Source organism: Columba livia, chromosome Z (assembly GCF_036013475.1).
Source record: "Columba livia isolate bColLiv1 breed racing homer chromosome Z, bColLiv1.pat.W.v2, whole genome shotgun sequence".
NCBI lineage: Eukaryota > Metazoa > Chordata > Aves > Columbiformes > Columbidae > Columba > Columba livia.
In genome coordinates this window covers 62,713,929-62,731,395 of record NC_088642.1, presented here as the reverse complement: position 1 = coordinate 62,731,395, position 17,467 = coordinate 62,713,929, and the positions used below count along the sequence as shown (strand labels likewise).

At 36.9% G+C, this 17,467-nt stretch overlaps 1 long non-coding RNA gene across 1 annotated transcript; it reads left to right on the top strand.

Annotated features, from left to right (window-relative positions):
* The first annotated feature begins 1,048 nt into the window (after window positions 1-1,048).
* Window positions 1,049-17,083, top strand: LOC110356871 (uncharacterized). Its single transcript, XR_002410190.2, has 3 exons — window positions 1,049-1,382; window positions 9,075-9,210; window positions 15,748-17,083. It is a non-coding gene; the product is annotated as an uncharacterized LOC110356871 (long non-coding RNA).
* The last annotated feature ends 384 nt before the right edge of the window (window positions 17,084-17,467 follow it).

Genomic DNA, 17,467 nt, shown 5'->3' with positions numbered 1-17,467 from the left:
TTTAGGTATTATTTTTTGGTCTTCAGTGCTTTGCCCGAGAAAGCTCATTATTACTTTTTCTCATGTTCTGCTTCCTTCCTATATTTCAAAAACAGCCAATCTCCTCTTACTATTACCCTGATTATAAAAATATAAAGAAATAGATACTTATTTTCTGCCATTTTAACTTACAGTGTGTTCTAGTAACAAGTAAAGGAACTTAAGAGGCAGAACATATTTAATTAACAAAATAACAGAAAGGCAGACTTGTGTAATATTTTTCAAACCTTTTAGTCAAGGCTTTTCTCACTAAGAAGTATGCATAGTAGATCTCTCCATGTCACTAACTGTCAGAAATTATGATGAATGAAAGTAAATAAAAAAACAGGAAAGTAAAACAAATAGCTTTCATTAACTTGTTGTCAGAAGCCACAGCTTAATAGCAATACAGTATCATGGTGAAGTTTCCAGTAATCTTTGCAACATCCATGACACAAGTGTTCTCACAAGAACTGAGAAATATCAGCTGCTGCTATGATTTCACACTTCTCCTTCAAAAATGGTTTTATTTCTGCTTGGTGGTATATGGTGACAGGTTGTAGATACTTGTAAAAGACCAATACATTCGAATGAACACTTTTTGTTTGACATGTGAAATTTTGCTATATAAATGACTGGTCAAGGTGTTTATCAACAATGCAGTGCAATGGCTATGTCTCTCTGGCACAACGCAAGTTGCACAGAGACATCCAGTGTGATAGTTCAGAGGCCAAAAGTGACATAAGTATTTAAGTGCATCACTCCTTTTGTGCTAATGAAACCTTCTGTATTGTGCACACACACTCTGTGCTCCCAAAGCCTCAGGCCAACTGTCTGCTTTCTGCTTTATTGCATTTTAAGTGAGAAAGCCACTAACTAGGGCAGTACCACCAAAACAGTGAGACTGGCTAAGACTCTGGGTAAACATGTATGCCACTGTAAAAAAAAAAACTTTTTTTTTTTGAGAAGTAACTGCTTTAGCGTGTGTCTGTTTGTTTTCTCTAGCATAGTAAGCAAGTATTTCAAGGAACTGAAGCAGAGGAAGGCCATTTCCATGCAATGTGTTTGCACCATTTAAATGGCAGATGCATTCCCCCCCACCCTAAACAAACAGAAACTTTTAGGCTGAGGGACAACTATGGTCATGCATGTCCCATTTGGTTGACAGGGCCTTTGACCAATAAGACACCTTGGTTGAGAGAAGTTTCTGGACAGCTACCATAAATGACCACACCTCAGATTCAACTATAGAAATGGAGCAGGCCGAAAATGAGTTAAGCATTGAGTATGCAGTAGAAGACTCTTCTTCTTGAATTGACCATCTAAAGAACATTCCCTGGGGACTGAAACACCCTACTGACCTGGTAAGTGATCTGGGTAACCCTGGGAGTCCTCCGTTTGACACAGAGTGGGAAGAAGTGCATTTTGAGTCATTACTCTAGAGTTTTGGGATGTAATCTCCTTGCAATTTGAGTCGGATGTGTAGTAATAGAACTCCCAACTGGCATCCGAACCTGTATGTTGCGTAATGTTATTGTAGCACTGCTAAACCCCGCTTGTAGTTGTTTTTTGTTCAACAGCTCTGTTTAGTGGTTGTTGTCTGCCTGAATTGAGTTTGGGGTGCCTCCATGACACCATTGCACAGTAGTTAAAAGGTAGCTTATTCCAGGGGACAGCAAATTTGCATCATTAGTGTAATTAGGGCTTATCTGACCAATGCAGCTACATATTAAACGTTCAAGCCACGCCCTAAACATGGTAAAGAATGTTTCCTTCATCTTACTAAGGAGATTGTAAACCATATGTGATCCAATGAGGCTTCTTAGTAATTTCCCTTACTTTCTGAGGAACTCACATTTCTCTGGAGAGAAGATCTGTCCTACTTCTTGAAATAATCAAATGAATTTAATGTTTTCACAAAGGATCTCTGTTTCCGGAAGAAAAATGTACGGCACTGAGGTGCTTTTATGTACTGCCTCTCATTTCTTTATGCTGGCATGCAAATGAAATTAAAACCACCATGATCTCCTTAAAATCATTATTTTGTAAATCCCATCATTTCTGTAATATCTGTTTGAATATAATAAACCGGAAGTGATTAAATCAATGATATCACCTAAAATGTTACTAAATGTTGGGACCTACAAATATGTGTTAATTTATTTACGTATCTGTGTGAATTCCATAATCCTAAAAGAACTAGAAGATTAGATACAGTATGTTCTTACTTCAGAAGAAAAACTGCACTGTATTTATGTTGTGGAGGGTTTATCAGAATGTTTGGTCTTTTGAGAACTGGAAAAAGTGAATGTTTGTGTATTTTTTTGAAAGAAAAAAGACACAATTTGATGCACTGAAAAAAATATACTATGGGACAGTCTGGAGGCAGGTATGGAAAAGAGAATGAGCACACTTCCTAGAACATCATGTTGTCTTCTGTATAATGCACATGTCTAAGAGGTAGAAGTTGTCGATCATATCTCTTTAGGAAAAGGGGTGAACTGACTGGGAATTTCCCATATTTGTTAAGTACGTTTATCACTGCATAAATGAGTAGGTGAGGAAATGCCTTTTCCAAGTAATTTTACTCAGTTTTTGAGTCTTACTCAATCAGCTAGCTGAAATACATTTTTTGCATTAAAAACAACTACAGACAGTGAAAGCTGACAGAAAGACCTTTCATTTTGGCTAATACTTTATTTTAGTAATCATGCCCACTGATCACCTCATTAGTGGATACTAATTTGAGAAAAAAAAAAGTCTACTATAGAAGTTCGTCATCTCAGTTTTCTACTGCTGTGTAGATAAATGCCTTCCGTTTTCCTGTCTCTAAAAGTTTTTTTCCTACAGACAGTGTTGGTTAGTCATTTTCCTTCTGAGTTTAGAACAATGATAAAAGGCACACGGGCAGGACATTCTTATTTTCTGATTAAAATTCTGTTTTTCTTTGTTTGGTGATGTTTTAGTGAAGAAGAACAGTATTTTCTGAAAATAGCTTACTAGGTTTTAGATAGAATAAATGGAAAGCAAACTTCTTAAATCCTCTAAATAAGGTCTCCTAAATAAAGTCTTACCTAAAGACTAAGTTGATTGCAGTACAGATACTGCTGAATATTCATGCAATGATTGTAGCAATATTGCCTGCTTAAATGTTGGTATGAGTATATTCTGGTATAATCACTCAATACATGCTGTTTATACTGCAGTCTATTAATACATTATTAATACTGTTTATTTCTGAAGGTTAATTTAGACACAATAAAATAATGATTCCTTTCTGACTATCTTTAAGTATGCTTACAGATACGCTTTCCTGTCAGTGTTGTGATTTGTTAATGCACTAACAAATTTATCGCCATGCACACTGATAATACCACAACCTAAGGAGTCTACATGAAATTTAATTAAGCTGTTTTTTATGGGAAAGTATGTGAGGAGATAAATGGTTCATGATAAATATACTCTCAGGCCACAAACTGGAGCATTTATTGATTTGCTGGCCATTTATCTTGGAATTTATTCCCTAGGAAAAAGAATTTTGCTATACACTTAAATAAAGGTTTTGAATATTATGCTAACCTTTCACCAGGCAGTAATAAGTGCCCTAACCAAACTCATTCAGCTTCAATTCCCATTCATTTTGCTGTCATAATCAGCATTATAATCCTTTTCCACTACAGAGACTCAGCAAATTATAATGGTTTTATCTGGAACATAAAGTCATGAGCTCCAGCCTTCCCACATTCTTTGTATCCTCATGATGTCTAATAAAAGATGTATGAATCTTACATTGATTCAGATATCTGTATCAAAATGTATTTTAAATGAGGACCCCGTTTCAGTTGGAAAAGGTACTATCAGTTGGGCTTTTTAGAGTATTGGTTAAAGCATATTATGTGATATCAGATTAGGTTTTAATATTTAATGCATAGGCTGATTAAATATTAGTTCCCCATATAGCTTTTAACACATATATACACAGTTAATACCCAGCATTTATGCCTATAAAATAGTCGAGACACAAGGGATTTTTAACTCTGTTTTTTCTTTGCCTTTGGCTAGTCTAGTTGTATTTCATTATAAGGTTTCAATTCACTTGGGTTTTGTAAATCATTTAGGCACAAAATGCAGAATAGTGACAGTAAGGATTCCATTTAGGTACATTCTAATTGAGGATAAAATTTCTTTTTTTTTCTTTCTTCCTCCCCAACACACACACTATTTCTAGAGTTATGAACAGAATCAGCTGAGAGAGATTCTATTTTAAAAAAAGAAAGCAAGCCATGACAATATTTAGCATTGAATGGTATCTCAGCTTTAAGCAGTGCATCCTTTAGCATGGATTCTTGTGGGACATGCATATAAAAATCAAATACCATATTTCAGACAACGGGGAACAAATAATTTGCTCATAGAGAATGCTAACGTTTGAGGGCTAGAAGGATAAGGAGGAGGAGGCACAATGGGTGATCGAACAATACCCAGTACTCCTAATGTCCCTGTAAAACCTGTCATTAGTTGCAGAGGAGGACAAAGATATAACTTCTGAGACAGGTCAAAGGTCAAAAGTTTCCTGGAAGTATTTTATGCAAGGGAAAAATTTGGTTTTAGGATAATTTTTTTCTCAGGAAAAATTCTCTCACATACTCTCTGTTCTAGGAACTTGTGCTTTGGTGTGAAACAAGTCTTCCCTCTCTGGCAGGCTGACCTAGGATCTCCTTCATGAGCAACAGAGAATACTAAATTCAGCTGTGCTTCAGTACTGCTTATGCTATATACAACGAAGTGTACACTACAGATAGAAACCAAGGTGGTTCATTGTGCACCTGTTCTATTGGCTGTTCTCATCCTTAGCCATCAGGTTTAGATCTTTTTGGAAACAAGGTCTAACCATTATGGCTGTTATTACATCTTTATCTCAAGCTGTGATTCTGGCAGCATCACTGCAATCTATGTGCTCAAAGGCTATTGACTAATCTAGCCAGAAATGTCTGTTTGGGCTAAGAAGCCTAAAGTGGCTAGATTTAGTATTATTAAGTGCTTTTGCTTACTAGAAAGTAGTGTACCTTAATCACATTAGTTTGAAGGACTTCTTTGTTGGATTATTCTTTTTTGTAATACTTCTTTTACTACTTATGCTTCCAGTAGTAGAGAATGACTGTGAACTGAGAGAAGAAGAACATTTTATTTAAGATAAGTTTAAGGAAAATAAAGAATTAAAAAGATGATGATATTTAGTCTAGAAATGGCATGTAAGTCCATCCTGTGTGCTATGCTCATCATGACTTTAAAACAACCCTAAGAAGTTAGAATTAAAGATGTGGACAACCACATGCCTGAGTCATTCATTTAAACAAGTATTCATGTTTCAGATCCCACTCCGATAAAAAAATGAAGATTCATTAGGGAATGGTGACTTGGTCTGTATCCCTGTTCCTTCCAAAGAAGGTTTAATGGCAGAACTTTGGTATGTACTGGTTCTGTTAATACATTGTTAATTGAAAAGAAAACAGCTTCATCTAACTGGTGCTGATGAATGCCTGTGCAACAGCATTGTCAAAATGGTGACTAGAGCATGCTGGTGGGAAACTGAAGGATTTATAGTCTTGCAGGTGTAACTCTTACTGAAAGTTAAAGGCTTCATTGATACTTTCTCAGCTATGCTTTCAAGTAGGTCAGTTGTGCTGTAGGTGCTTTCCAGATCAGGCTCTGAGGCATGTCAGACAGACAAATTGTTTATATTGAATGCTGAGGTTGGAGATAACCAAAGTGCAGTAGATCTAGAAATTCCTTGAAAATTTTTGTAACTCTCAGAAATTTAATATTGGATATATTATCATACTGGGATTATTATGTTAATAGCAAGTTAGGAACCTTGAAGTGACCAGCAGTTTTGAAGATAATTGTGAGATGGTAATTAGATGCATCCGCACTTTCAGCGTGTAGAAACAGTAGATACTAAGGAAGAATTCATGCAAAATGAAACTTTCAGAAGGGATATTTTCATTGTCCAGTCATCGGTGCTTAAAAATAAAATAAAATAAAAACCCCCACAACAGATATGAAATCTCCACACAAATCTTTCCTTGTAAATGAAATTACATATCTCATCTTGCCAGGTCCAGTATCATATAGTGTGTCTATCTGCAACATAAATGTTAATTGAAAATGGTAACTGATTCAGTTATCTTTTGTAACTGATTTGAAACACTAGATATAGTTTGTGTTCTAATACATGTATAATTTACTCATTTTTACCAGTGAATGACTTTGCATATTTTTTCACAGACTTCTGTAAGAGTCTGTGAGCTTTTTATGGAATTAAAGAGTCAGAAGTATACTTGCAGAATGCCATAAAAAGCACGGTAAAAATAGTGTTTAGAACAGTACCTACTGGTATTCTTCATACTTTAGAGAGACAAGAAAATCAGAGTAGTTGAAAAGCTCATGTTTCAGTGGTAGAATGTCTCAGGAACAAGTATTTAAGCGATTTGTTTATCCAGAACAGCACGCAACCCTACAAATTTTTTTTTGTGATGTTGTCAGCAGTATTACCTCATGATTTTCTGTAACAAGTAACTTCTGTACAAATTAAGTTCATTTAAGAATGCCCTGAGATGCACAGCCAAATTTCATGTGTTGCTACTATATTGTGACATGCATTAACAGATGATTTTTGACTTTGCTGTTTGACTAAAGTGAAGGAACAAAATACAATTTCAATTAAAAACATTTTTAAGTAAAGCACCCTTGGGCAGATAATTGGAGATGTCATTCTGTCTATAAATATTTTGGGGAGACTGCTGTCATCCATTCCCTTTCTTCTTTAGGAAGAGAACGAAAGATTGTGGAAATAAGCACAAGATAAAGTTAACCTTTCAGCTATCTCTACATGAATCTTACTTTCTTGAGACTTAGAAATAAGTTTGTTAATATTACATTAGGGTTTTTTGAAATATTTCATTTCACAGTTAGGCTTCTATTTATCTTGCTAACCTTGTAATGGTGTAGGTAGCTGCACTACACCTCAGTGAAAAGCGCATAATCAACAAAAATCCCACTACATATAAGACATCATAGGCACAAACAACCAAAGAGGAGAGAATGATGTCGTGACAAGAAAGTCAGTTAGCAGAAAACCCATCACTCAGGTTAATGATCTATTACAGAGCAGCTGGCCAGCCTCCCATCATTTTAAATTAAAGATACACTGAAAGAACTAAAAGCATAATACACAGAAGAGAACAAAACTGCTAGGAGTGGGAGGGACTGTAGCTCTTGAAATCTTAAGAACTATCTCTGACTGCAGCATTAGACACGTCTAAAGAAACAGTTTGTACATGAGATGCATAAGACTGATGAAGGTATAAAGTATTCAGAAACCACATTGTCTGAGTGCAGAGGACGAAGAAGGAAATCATATACCAAGCTTTATGAAAGCAATCAGATAGAAAAACCTGAAAAGAAAGGCCAATTTAATTGCTTGAAAGTGAAAGGTTTACGTTTCTGTCATCTTTTATGTATTAAGCTGTGCTTAATGTTGCAGTAGTTCCCATTTGACTGATTTGACTTTCCTGGACTAGGGTCTTCTCAGCCACTGAAGTGTAATCCTGTGCCTTTTGAGATCATATAACAGAGCCCAGCTCTACTAGCAACACTAGCTTCAAAATTTTATCTTTATATTTTCAGATTTATTGCAGATATGTACCACCTCTTAGAGAGGAAAGCAAGTTATCGTGCACGAGATTTCACTAGGGTTGGTCACTTTTAACCTGATCCAGTTGTAATTCACACCTTTGTCCTACAATTTCAGTAGGTAGGTGTGCTCTGACAACATCCAGAGGCCACAATCTGTATCAGGGCCCCATGATGTAATGAATTTTGATAACAGAAAAAAGTATATCCTTCATCCAAGAATCCAAGAACTGCAGTGTAATTTTAGATAACACGTGAAAAATGGTCATAACTGGAAACAAACAAAACGACAATAACAACAAAGCAGAAGCAGCAACAACAACAACAACAACAAACAGGAGAGTAAGAATAAGGATAATAGTGACAAGAAGATTTGTTGATAACACTTAATGTTATGCTTAACTTTACAATAATTGGATCTTCAGAAGCTACAGAAAAAGAATAAAATTTTAAACTGGGTCTAATTTTCATATCACCAACATCTAGGCCATAAGAATGAATTAGTGCTCTGTCCTTTCTTTTTGACTCATATTCTTTCACATGAGCATAAGATGTTATAATTTGAATAACTCACAAATTCAAGACATAATACTTAAATAATCTTTCACTTTGACCTCTAGGCTCATAGTTTGCCTGTGAATGTTTGGTCCCTGTACTCTTGTTTACTAGCTGCCTGGGCAATATAGCATGTAATTCAAATATTTGTCAATTGAAGTATAAAATTCAAAAGGGCTGAAGTTAGAAAGCTACATAGAAGGACTAAAAATCATGGTGCCTTACTGTCAAGAAAAGGTATACAATGGTAACAGAAAACTAAAGCCCTCTAGGTCTAAGTTTGAAGCAGGAATGGAAAAATTGCAAGCCTGGAACATTATGAATTTAAATCACAGAATCAGAGAATGGTTGTGGCTGGAATGGATCTCTGGAGATCATCTAGTCCAACCCACATGCCAAAACAGGTTCACCTAGAGTAGGTTCACCTCTGGTTCACCTCTGAATGGCAGCACAATCATCTGGCGCATCAGCCGCTCCTCCAAGTTTCGCACTATCTGCAAACCTGCTGAAGGTACAATTTGCCCCATCATGCAAATCATTAATGAAGATGTTAAATAATATTAAGCTTAGTACTGGCCTCTGAGATACACCACTAGTTACTGGCCTCCAACTAGACTTTGTTCCACTGATCAGAGCTCTCCAGGTCTGGCCATTCACCCCTGTGAACATACTTACTTTCTTTGAGATCTGGTCAGTCATAATAATTCTCTTGAGAGCTTATTAATTTCAAATGGACTGCAGGATGCCTCACTGCACATGATTTGTGCCACAACACTTCTTTTCTGTCCTCTTTTTGTCTCTTTTAGTCATTTGCATCACTTTCCAAGTGACACGCACCAAAATTAGGTGAGTTATGGTGATGAGTTAATATCCAAGGGGAAAGGCTACAAAGTACCAGAAGGAAAAGAAAACTGAGAGACATAACATGCTAGAGCTATTAAGGTGAGTGTATGTGGTGTAAAAAAATATTTACGAGCTTTGCAGCTACCCATATTTTATCTATTAATTTAGAGTTCAAAGCCTGTGGCATACTGTTTTATTAAATACCTCTCTTGAGCTTAGTACTTTTTCTGATAACACTGGAGGGTGTATACAATCACTACAAAACTCTCAGTATTTGCTTGCCAATCTGGAGGAACCACTCACAAGCACAAAATGTTCCATGAGGAACTATGCCATGATTTGATTTTGAGCTTTTTGACATGAATATTTGCTCCCTGGCATGCATCTCTGGCTTTTCCACATGGCATTCCCACAAGCACTTTAACCTATTGCAAAGAAATGCTTTAGTCTCAATGAATGCTCACAAAGAATTTACCCTGTACAGAAAAAATGGTGTTATATAGAAAACATGTTGAAATGTTCCTATTCTGGTGATGGTATCAAACATTAAATTAACACTGATTCTTTTAGCTTTTACTTTTGAAATAGCTTTAAATAATTAATCTAGCTTTTTTTTGTTGGTTGGTTTTGTTGTTGTGGTTGAGTTTTTTGTTTGGTTGTTTTGTTTTTGTTTTTCCAGATAAGCAGTAGCAGACAAGGTATGGTATTACTTAGTAGGAATATTCATAACTAAAAAATCTGCCCCATATAATCTCTTAAGTGATTATTTTATGTTCTTTCTTACCATGTAGATTGCCATAGTTTTACATGAATGCGACATGCAACCTCAATAAACTAGAGAACAATCAATGATGGGTAAAATAATTTTTAAACAAAATTTAATTCAATTGAGATTGAGTTTATGCTCCATAAATTCCCCCCCAAGCTTGCTGTACAAAATGAACAATCAGTAAGTATGGATGCAAATTCACAATCAGTTTAACTTGTAATGTGAATAAAAACCTAAATTATACTTCTAATGGAAAAAATATACATAGGGAAAATCAAAATTTTACCAGAAGATTTCTTTCTGTTCACTTTGTTTCATTTTCTGATAGATTTTTCCAAGTAGTAAAACATTATTACATGAATGTTTTGTTTTAGAATTTATCCTGTGTTTTTGTGTAGCAAATCCTTTGGTTTTATAGACTGGTGTAAGACACCGCTATGCTTTTTAGCTTAATAAACAGTTCATCAGTTCTGCAGTTTCCTTATACATCAGGTAACTTCTGGTCATAGTAATGTAAAATATTATGATGTGATTGTTTGGCTCAGATATGAAACCAAAATCCTAAATCACTGAAGATTAATTTTGGACTACTTCCCAGTGTGAGCAGGGGAAACACTATTTTTTGGTGATGTTGTCTGGAAAAAAGTAAACGGGAATAATTCACAGGGAAGGAATAATCCTTAATACATAATACTCTACTAGATCTCTAGATGACTGTCTACCCCTTGCCCATCTGTATGTTTTCTTCTTATTACAGTCATAATTGGATGAGAGTTAGGGGCTTCATGCAACTCTGTACTCAGGGAGCCTGTAAATCTTGTCTTCTTCATGTGATCATAAGAACCAGAAAAATCTTCTGTAGTGTGGGTGATCAAATAGTGCTCTTTCTATAAATTATTGCTTGACTTAATTTTCTTCATCCACATCTACTTTCTCTGTTACACCATCATTAATGTTTAGAAAGCTACAGATTCATTTATGCAAGCCAGTAGTCTCACACTTGCCCAAACTTTTTGATTTAGATTAATTGTGTCTATCTGATCATTTTAGATAGGAAGATTTTAATGCCAAAGATGGGGTGGGTTGGGGACAAATCTTAAAATGTAAAGTACTAGACTTCAATAAAGCAAGTAGTAAAGCAAGGTGCACTATTTTGTTTCTTCACTTCCATTCATTTACTTGATCAGCAAGTTATCAGAAATAACCTACGTCAGAGGTGAAATCACCTTCTGCTCCAACAGTGGCTGACATTTTGCACTCCCAAACTGGAACCCTGTGCAGTGGCAACAAGGGAGTTCAGCAGCAGCATTAAACATGGGTTATAGAGGCAATGTGGAGGAAGTGCGAACAGGCTGAAGCTCCAGACACAGAAGAATAAACCAAATGGAACAGAGTGAAGATAGCGGTGTTAAGAACCTTTTTATTATTATTCACAGTGTCATATTAGGTGTTTTTTTTTTTTTTTTTGGGAAAAACAACCCCCTCAGACAACAAAAAAAGATGGCATCTTTGTCCTTAGAGCACCACTAATGATGTCTACTAAGGCAGTGGTACATACTACAGGAGAGCAGGACCCTAGTCTGTTACACAACTTTAGCTGTTGTGTCTCTGTTCTTTAGATAATTCAGTTTTCATTATTCAGAGAGGTTCTGAGAATATGTCCTTTTGTAAAGAAGACTTGAAAGAGAGTCAGAAAAGTGGCATTTTATTAGCACACTGTTCTCAGAATATATTTTCCTCCTTAAAGTACATGGCAGCTCTGCTGGGATTTAAAACTCCTTGTCCTATTTTATTACTTAGAATGAGAAATTAAGAAATCCGTATAAGTCTGTGGCTTCTAGGTATCCTTTGGAAAATGTAATTTTCAGCATCTTCATTTTATTTTATACTATTGAGTTCAACGATACTGGAAAGATAGGATTACTTATTACTCACATGTAACTTGGATACAATGAAATGCACATCAGTTTAATTGTCCACTGAGGACTCCAACTAAAACATGGTTTTGCAGACTTCTTGATATTTCTCCAGTTCTACATGATAAATCATATGACTGGATGTATTCGAACTGTTGAGTTTGATTCAAGCACTTTAAAAAAATCAATAGCATTTTTGAATTTTATAAGGTCAGGTTCCTTCACTCTGCATCTATTAAAACAACCAGCAACAACAACAAAAAAAAAGCCACACAAAAACTCCAAACCAAAACAAGTAAACAAACTAACCAACAAAAAAACCCAGAAACAAAACAACAAACCTCCAGAAAAGCTGGGCTTCATTCCTTGTTGGTGGAATATTTTTATGTTTGCCTTCCATACCAGATATAGGGCTTTGTAGCAAAACATGTCAGTGCTCTGATGAACAGAGTCTTAGTGTGCCAGAAAGAATGCCCTTGGAGTTGTATTTCACCCCTCTATTGACCTGGAAGATAGCACTGAGCAGGTACCTATAGAGAATTAAAAAAATGAAAGTAGATTCTCTGCCTCTATGGAAGGTCACCTTATGCAGTCAGATCATCCCATTTTTCCCAAGTACCTGTGTAAAAAGATCAATAGGAAAGGCATCAGATGGTTACAAGAGCTGATATTTTCCACAGGTCTTACTAGAGAAAAGCTCCTTTTGTACTCTTGTGATCCCATATACAGTACAGATATCTCCAGGTGCATACTTTAGCACATGCAGAATTTTTTCATCATATAATTACTTCTGGTTATGTCACAATCATTTGTTAGTTTTAATCTTGGGTTAAAGCAATGTCTCGTGTGTGTCTACTGCCAAGATATTACTGAAAGATAAGTACTGTAACAGGCTAAGGAAATATTGTCCTTGTCTCTCTAACATTAGAGACCCAGGCTCCAGAGGGAGAAGGCATCTTTGCAGAAAGGAGATGCAGCAATGTTTGGGAATTCTTGCTGAGGCCACAGACAAGGACCTTAGTAGCTGTAGGATGTGTGCCCGGTGAAAGCTCTAGTGGAGCTGTGGGAGAAAGTGAGCATGTTATGTGATGTAAGAAATTATCAAAAAGAGGTATATAACCCCACCCCCCCAACCCTGCAGCTTTAGGAACCCCCACTGCACTGAGGAGATGCAGGCAGAGCCTTAGCTTGTCAGGCTGGACGTGGAGATGCTAAGCCTGGTGAAGCCTTGGAACTTGTGAGCTCTTGCACCCTGAGAGCAGTTCCTGCTGTGTTTGCAGCTCTCATCTACAGAGCAAGTCCTGAGCCCTGGCAGCAGGTAAAGACAGGATGCTCTGTCCAGTGAAGCCTCCAAACTGGCTGTGCCCAAGTCCTGTGGCAGCCCAGGCAGGACAGGGCAAGGAACAGTGGTGGGGAACTCCCTGTTGCAGCTCTACCAGCCCAACCTGGCACCTTGGCCAGGTTTGCTGCTTGCCAGTGGCTTGCATCCTGGATACCATGGATCAGCCATTACTGAAACTGCTAGTAGTCTGGCCCTCAGACCACTACCCTCAGCTGCTCTTCCATATGGGCACCAGGGATATAGCCAGGGGAGACAGGGAGCATATCAAGCATGACTACATGGCTCAGAGTGTTGGCCAATGCCTAGCAGCCAGGTGGTATCTCTGTTGTCCTGTTGGTGAAAGGGAAGGGCTGGAGGAGTCAATAAATCCCACAGATTGTTGTGCAGCTGGTGTCAAAAACAGGGACAGCCTTTACAACTATAGAATCTTCTCTAAGTTTCAAAAACTGCTAGGATGTGATAGAATCCATTGACCATGTGGAGGAAAAAAACATCTTTGCCAACAGGCTAGTTAACCTGCTAAAGGAAGGCTTAGAGTAAGAATGATGGGGAAGGGATGCACTGGTGGACTTAGTTCACAAGTGATTGATTGAGGCAGTGGTGGACTGAGTTCACAAGCAAAGACGGGTGATGTGGAGAAGAGAGGACTTAGAATAAGTGAAACAGAGCTGAAGTTTGGCCACCTCAAGTATGTGCACACAGATAAGGAAGTGCAGGCAGAAGAGAAATATGTGGCAAGTTCACACTAATTTTCAGGGAAATCAGCAAAACTGTGAGAAATCAGTTTTGCTGACTTCAGGTGAAATCAGCACCTGTACACCACTAATATATGCAGCACGTGGAACAAAATGGGAAGAATCGGAGGTTTACTTGCAGTTGTGGGCCTATGATCTCACTGGAATCAGGGAGACACAGTGGAATAACTCACACAAATGAATGCTACCATGGATGGATACAGGCTTTTTAGGAAGAATAGGCCAAGATGGTGAGGAAAGGGGATTTACTCTTCACATGAGAAAGTGGCAGGGATGCATGGACCTCTGCCTAGACATGTGCCATGAACCAGCTGGGGTCAGAAAACGATGCAAAGTGTTGTGGGTTTTTACTGCAGATTACTTGATTAGGAAAAGTAAGCAGATGAAGCCTTCTTCAATAGCTGGAAGAAGCCTCATATTCACAGCCTGTGAGGAGGAGAGGAGGAGAGGAGAATCATCATCTTCCTAAGTATGAATACCTGTTGGGATGGAATGAAGAAGAAACAGTCTACTCCTCTCAGAGGTGTCCAGGACAGGAAAAGAGGCAGAGTACACATAACAAAATAAAGGAAATTCTATTTGCATTTAAAACAAAAACAAGTTTACTAGGAGGTTTGTCAAACACTAGCACAGGGTACCCAGAGAGGATGTGAAGTCTCCATCGTTGAAGATATTCAAACCCACCTGGACACAGCTTTGAGTACCTAGCTCTTGCTAAGCCTGGTATTAGCAGATATGTGACTGAAAGATCTGCACAGGTGCTGCCAGTCCATAGTTCTGTTACTACTACATAGTTACTACTGAGTAACTTCTTTAATGGTATATTAAGTATATATCAGCACTTCAAGAACTTTCTCTTTTTATTGTTATGTCCCATTCCTATTTTTTAATGTGGAGTGTATTGATAAAGTTATATAAGCCTTATCACACTCACTATGAAGCCAGTGGTTTAAAATCTGCCTGCTTGTATAGCAGATGGTCAGATCTTTCTTCTCTATTGTTGATGGTTTCCAATAAAAACATTTTTAAACATCTGAACGTAGTTGTATAATCTTTTTTTTGTCTCATGCTGGATTACCCCTTGAGGTCTGTAATTTTTCTTGCTTGTTATTTCTTTTTTTCTGATTGTGTCATTGCTGTTCCAATGTCTGCTGAACTCTATTCACTTCATGAAGCCAATGTGATTTATTGCACAAATAGTGACAGCAGGCCCTGAACCTGTAACATCAAATTTCCTTTTGCTTCCATGGCACAGTTTGCCTCATTCTAATTTCAAACCTTCTATGCAATAAGTTCTATCTTAATAATTTGATATAACCTGTTGGATTTCATGTGGTGATAAGACAGAAAGTTGTTACGGTATTAATGAAGAAATATATATTAACGGTAAAACAACAGTAGTTTTCAAAATTGTACCCTCACTTGCTTATTCTTACAAACCACAAGCATAATAATGTGAGCTGAACTTTCTTACACAACACCTCTGCAAGGAGCATGTACCTGACTGCTGCCCTGTAAGGCAAACATTACCACCTCAGCTTGTGGTTTCTTAACTATTCATAATTACTCTGTTATTACTTGTTCATGTTCTCATGCAATATTCATAATACATGAGAAAAAACTTGGTGAACAGCATCGATGATTGAATCCATCAAATATTTAGTGATAGTTGTATACAATTTAATAATTCAGAACTAAATAATTGATGTGTTCTGTGTAAGTTCCAGAAGGGGTTACACAACGTCCATAATGCATCATTTCTCTAAGGCTAACACTGCATTTTTAGACACAAGACCCATTCTGGCTTCGTGGGTTCTCACAAATGTGTTGAATGTGTTCTGATGTGTACTGCAGGAAGATACAGAGCCGTCTGCATGGATGCTTCCAGAGGCCCTCATCTGCTGGGATATCTGCAAGTGTAGGTGAGATGGGACCCAATGGACTCAGAAGCCTTGAACCCTGCACAGGAAGAACCAATGCAAACACAGAGTGGAAATTAGATGTAACCTCATAGCCTTCGTCTACTCCTGAGCACCAATCACATGAATATATACATGCCATGGCCAAGTTATATTAAAGTAATATTTGCTTTCAATGCGATTGTTTTTTCCACATACTTATAATCTCCAGAGTCTACGTAGAAGCAGTTGCCTCGTTTTATCTGCCCGTGAATCTTTAGGAAAACAGAAGTTTATCACATTAGTGTTCTTAAATTGGAGTTGATAAGGAAAACTTTGATTAATCACTTTTTATAAGGAAAATCGTGATACATGTTATTACAACAGTCAAAAGTTCCGCAATATTTTGGTTTGGGGAAGCAAATTTATGTCCAAACACTTCAAATTTCGAAATTCTAGAAAGAACAAAGCTATTATAATAAAGAGTGTTTTAAAAATCTGAGATGAAAAAATTTCCTTGCCTATGTTTCCAAATCACATATTTTATCCTTTGTTTTCTTCACTTCCCTCACTTTCTCTCCCTGCACTGCCCCCTTCCTGAAAGAAGATAATGATGTATATTGCAAACCTGTTTTAAGCTGAATACCAAGATTGTAATTCAGGTGAGGTGCTCTACTTCCGTTCATAAATCACTTGAAGACTATTCTTGTGTCAGCAGAACTCCTCAATTGAATTACATGCTTCTATTCAATCAAGAATCACCTGTATCAAAAAGATCTCACTCTCTGATAAGACTGAACTGTGAGATCTACGTATCATTGCTTTGCAGAAGCTTATGTCTCAATAACCACAGCTTGTATTTAATTCAAATTTGGCACAGCTGATTATCAGTGGTAGCTCTATAAAAATGTCTGCTTCACTCAATAAATAGATAGCTCTTAAAGTATGCTGACATTTCAGGATTTTTTTCTTCAGCAGCATCAAAGCTAATTTGGGAAGCATCTAGTCCCTACTGATTGACCCCTTACAAAAATATTTCTGTTTGATATCTCTCTTTGAGTTTGTTTTTTATCTCTGTTTCTCGTATTTTCCATTTCTCACTTACTGTAAGTTTCCAATATTTTAAATCTGATATAAACAAATTGCAAAGCTGAACAGATAAGCTGGTCTTATACAGATCTAGAAATTATGAAAAAGAAACAAAAACCAAAAAACCCACCTCTGTGTCTGGGATAAGAGACATAGTTGGAAATCTTTAAAATTTTTGTGTATCTAGTCTCCATCTGTAGTATGGGGTTAATCATGTACTCACTTTAATGGGCAGATTCAACAATAAAAATTTCTAAATTTAAACTAAATGCAAGCTTAAAATGAGTAAATTTGGCTACTCAGTCCCTCTAGAAGTTTTCACACTGAATTATAAAATACCTTAAACCTGTCCAATCCCTTCACTGTTCTCATTTTCCTAAACAAATATTTTCTCTCCTTCAAAACCTTGACGTAAGAAAATTCAGGCTCTTTTATGCCTACAGGAAAGCCAATTAACTAATAAGCTTGCAATTGGTTTGGAGTAACTTGCACAGGGGGAGTTGTCACAGACAGATAAATACCTTAGAAATTGGGAGTGGGCAGGAGAGAGAAATAATAGCCTGGAAAACAAAACAAACAAAAGAAAA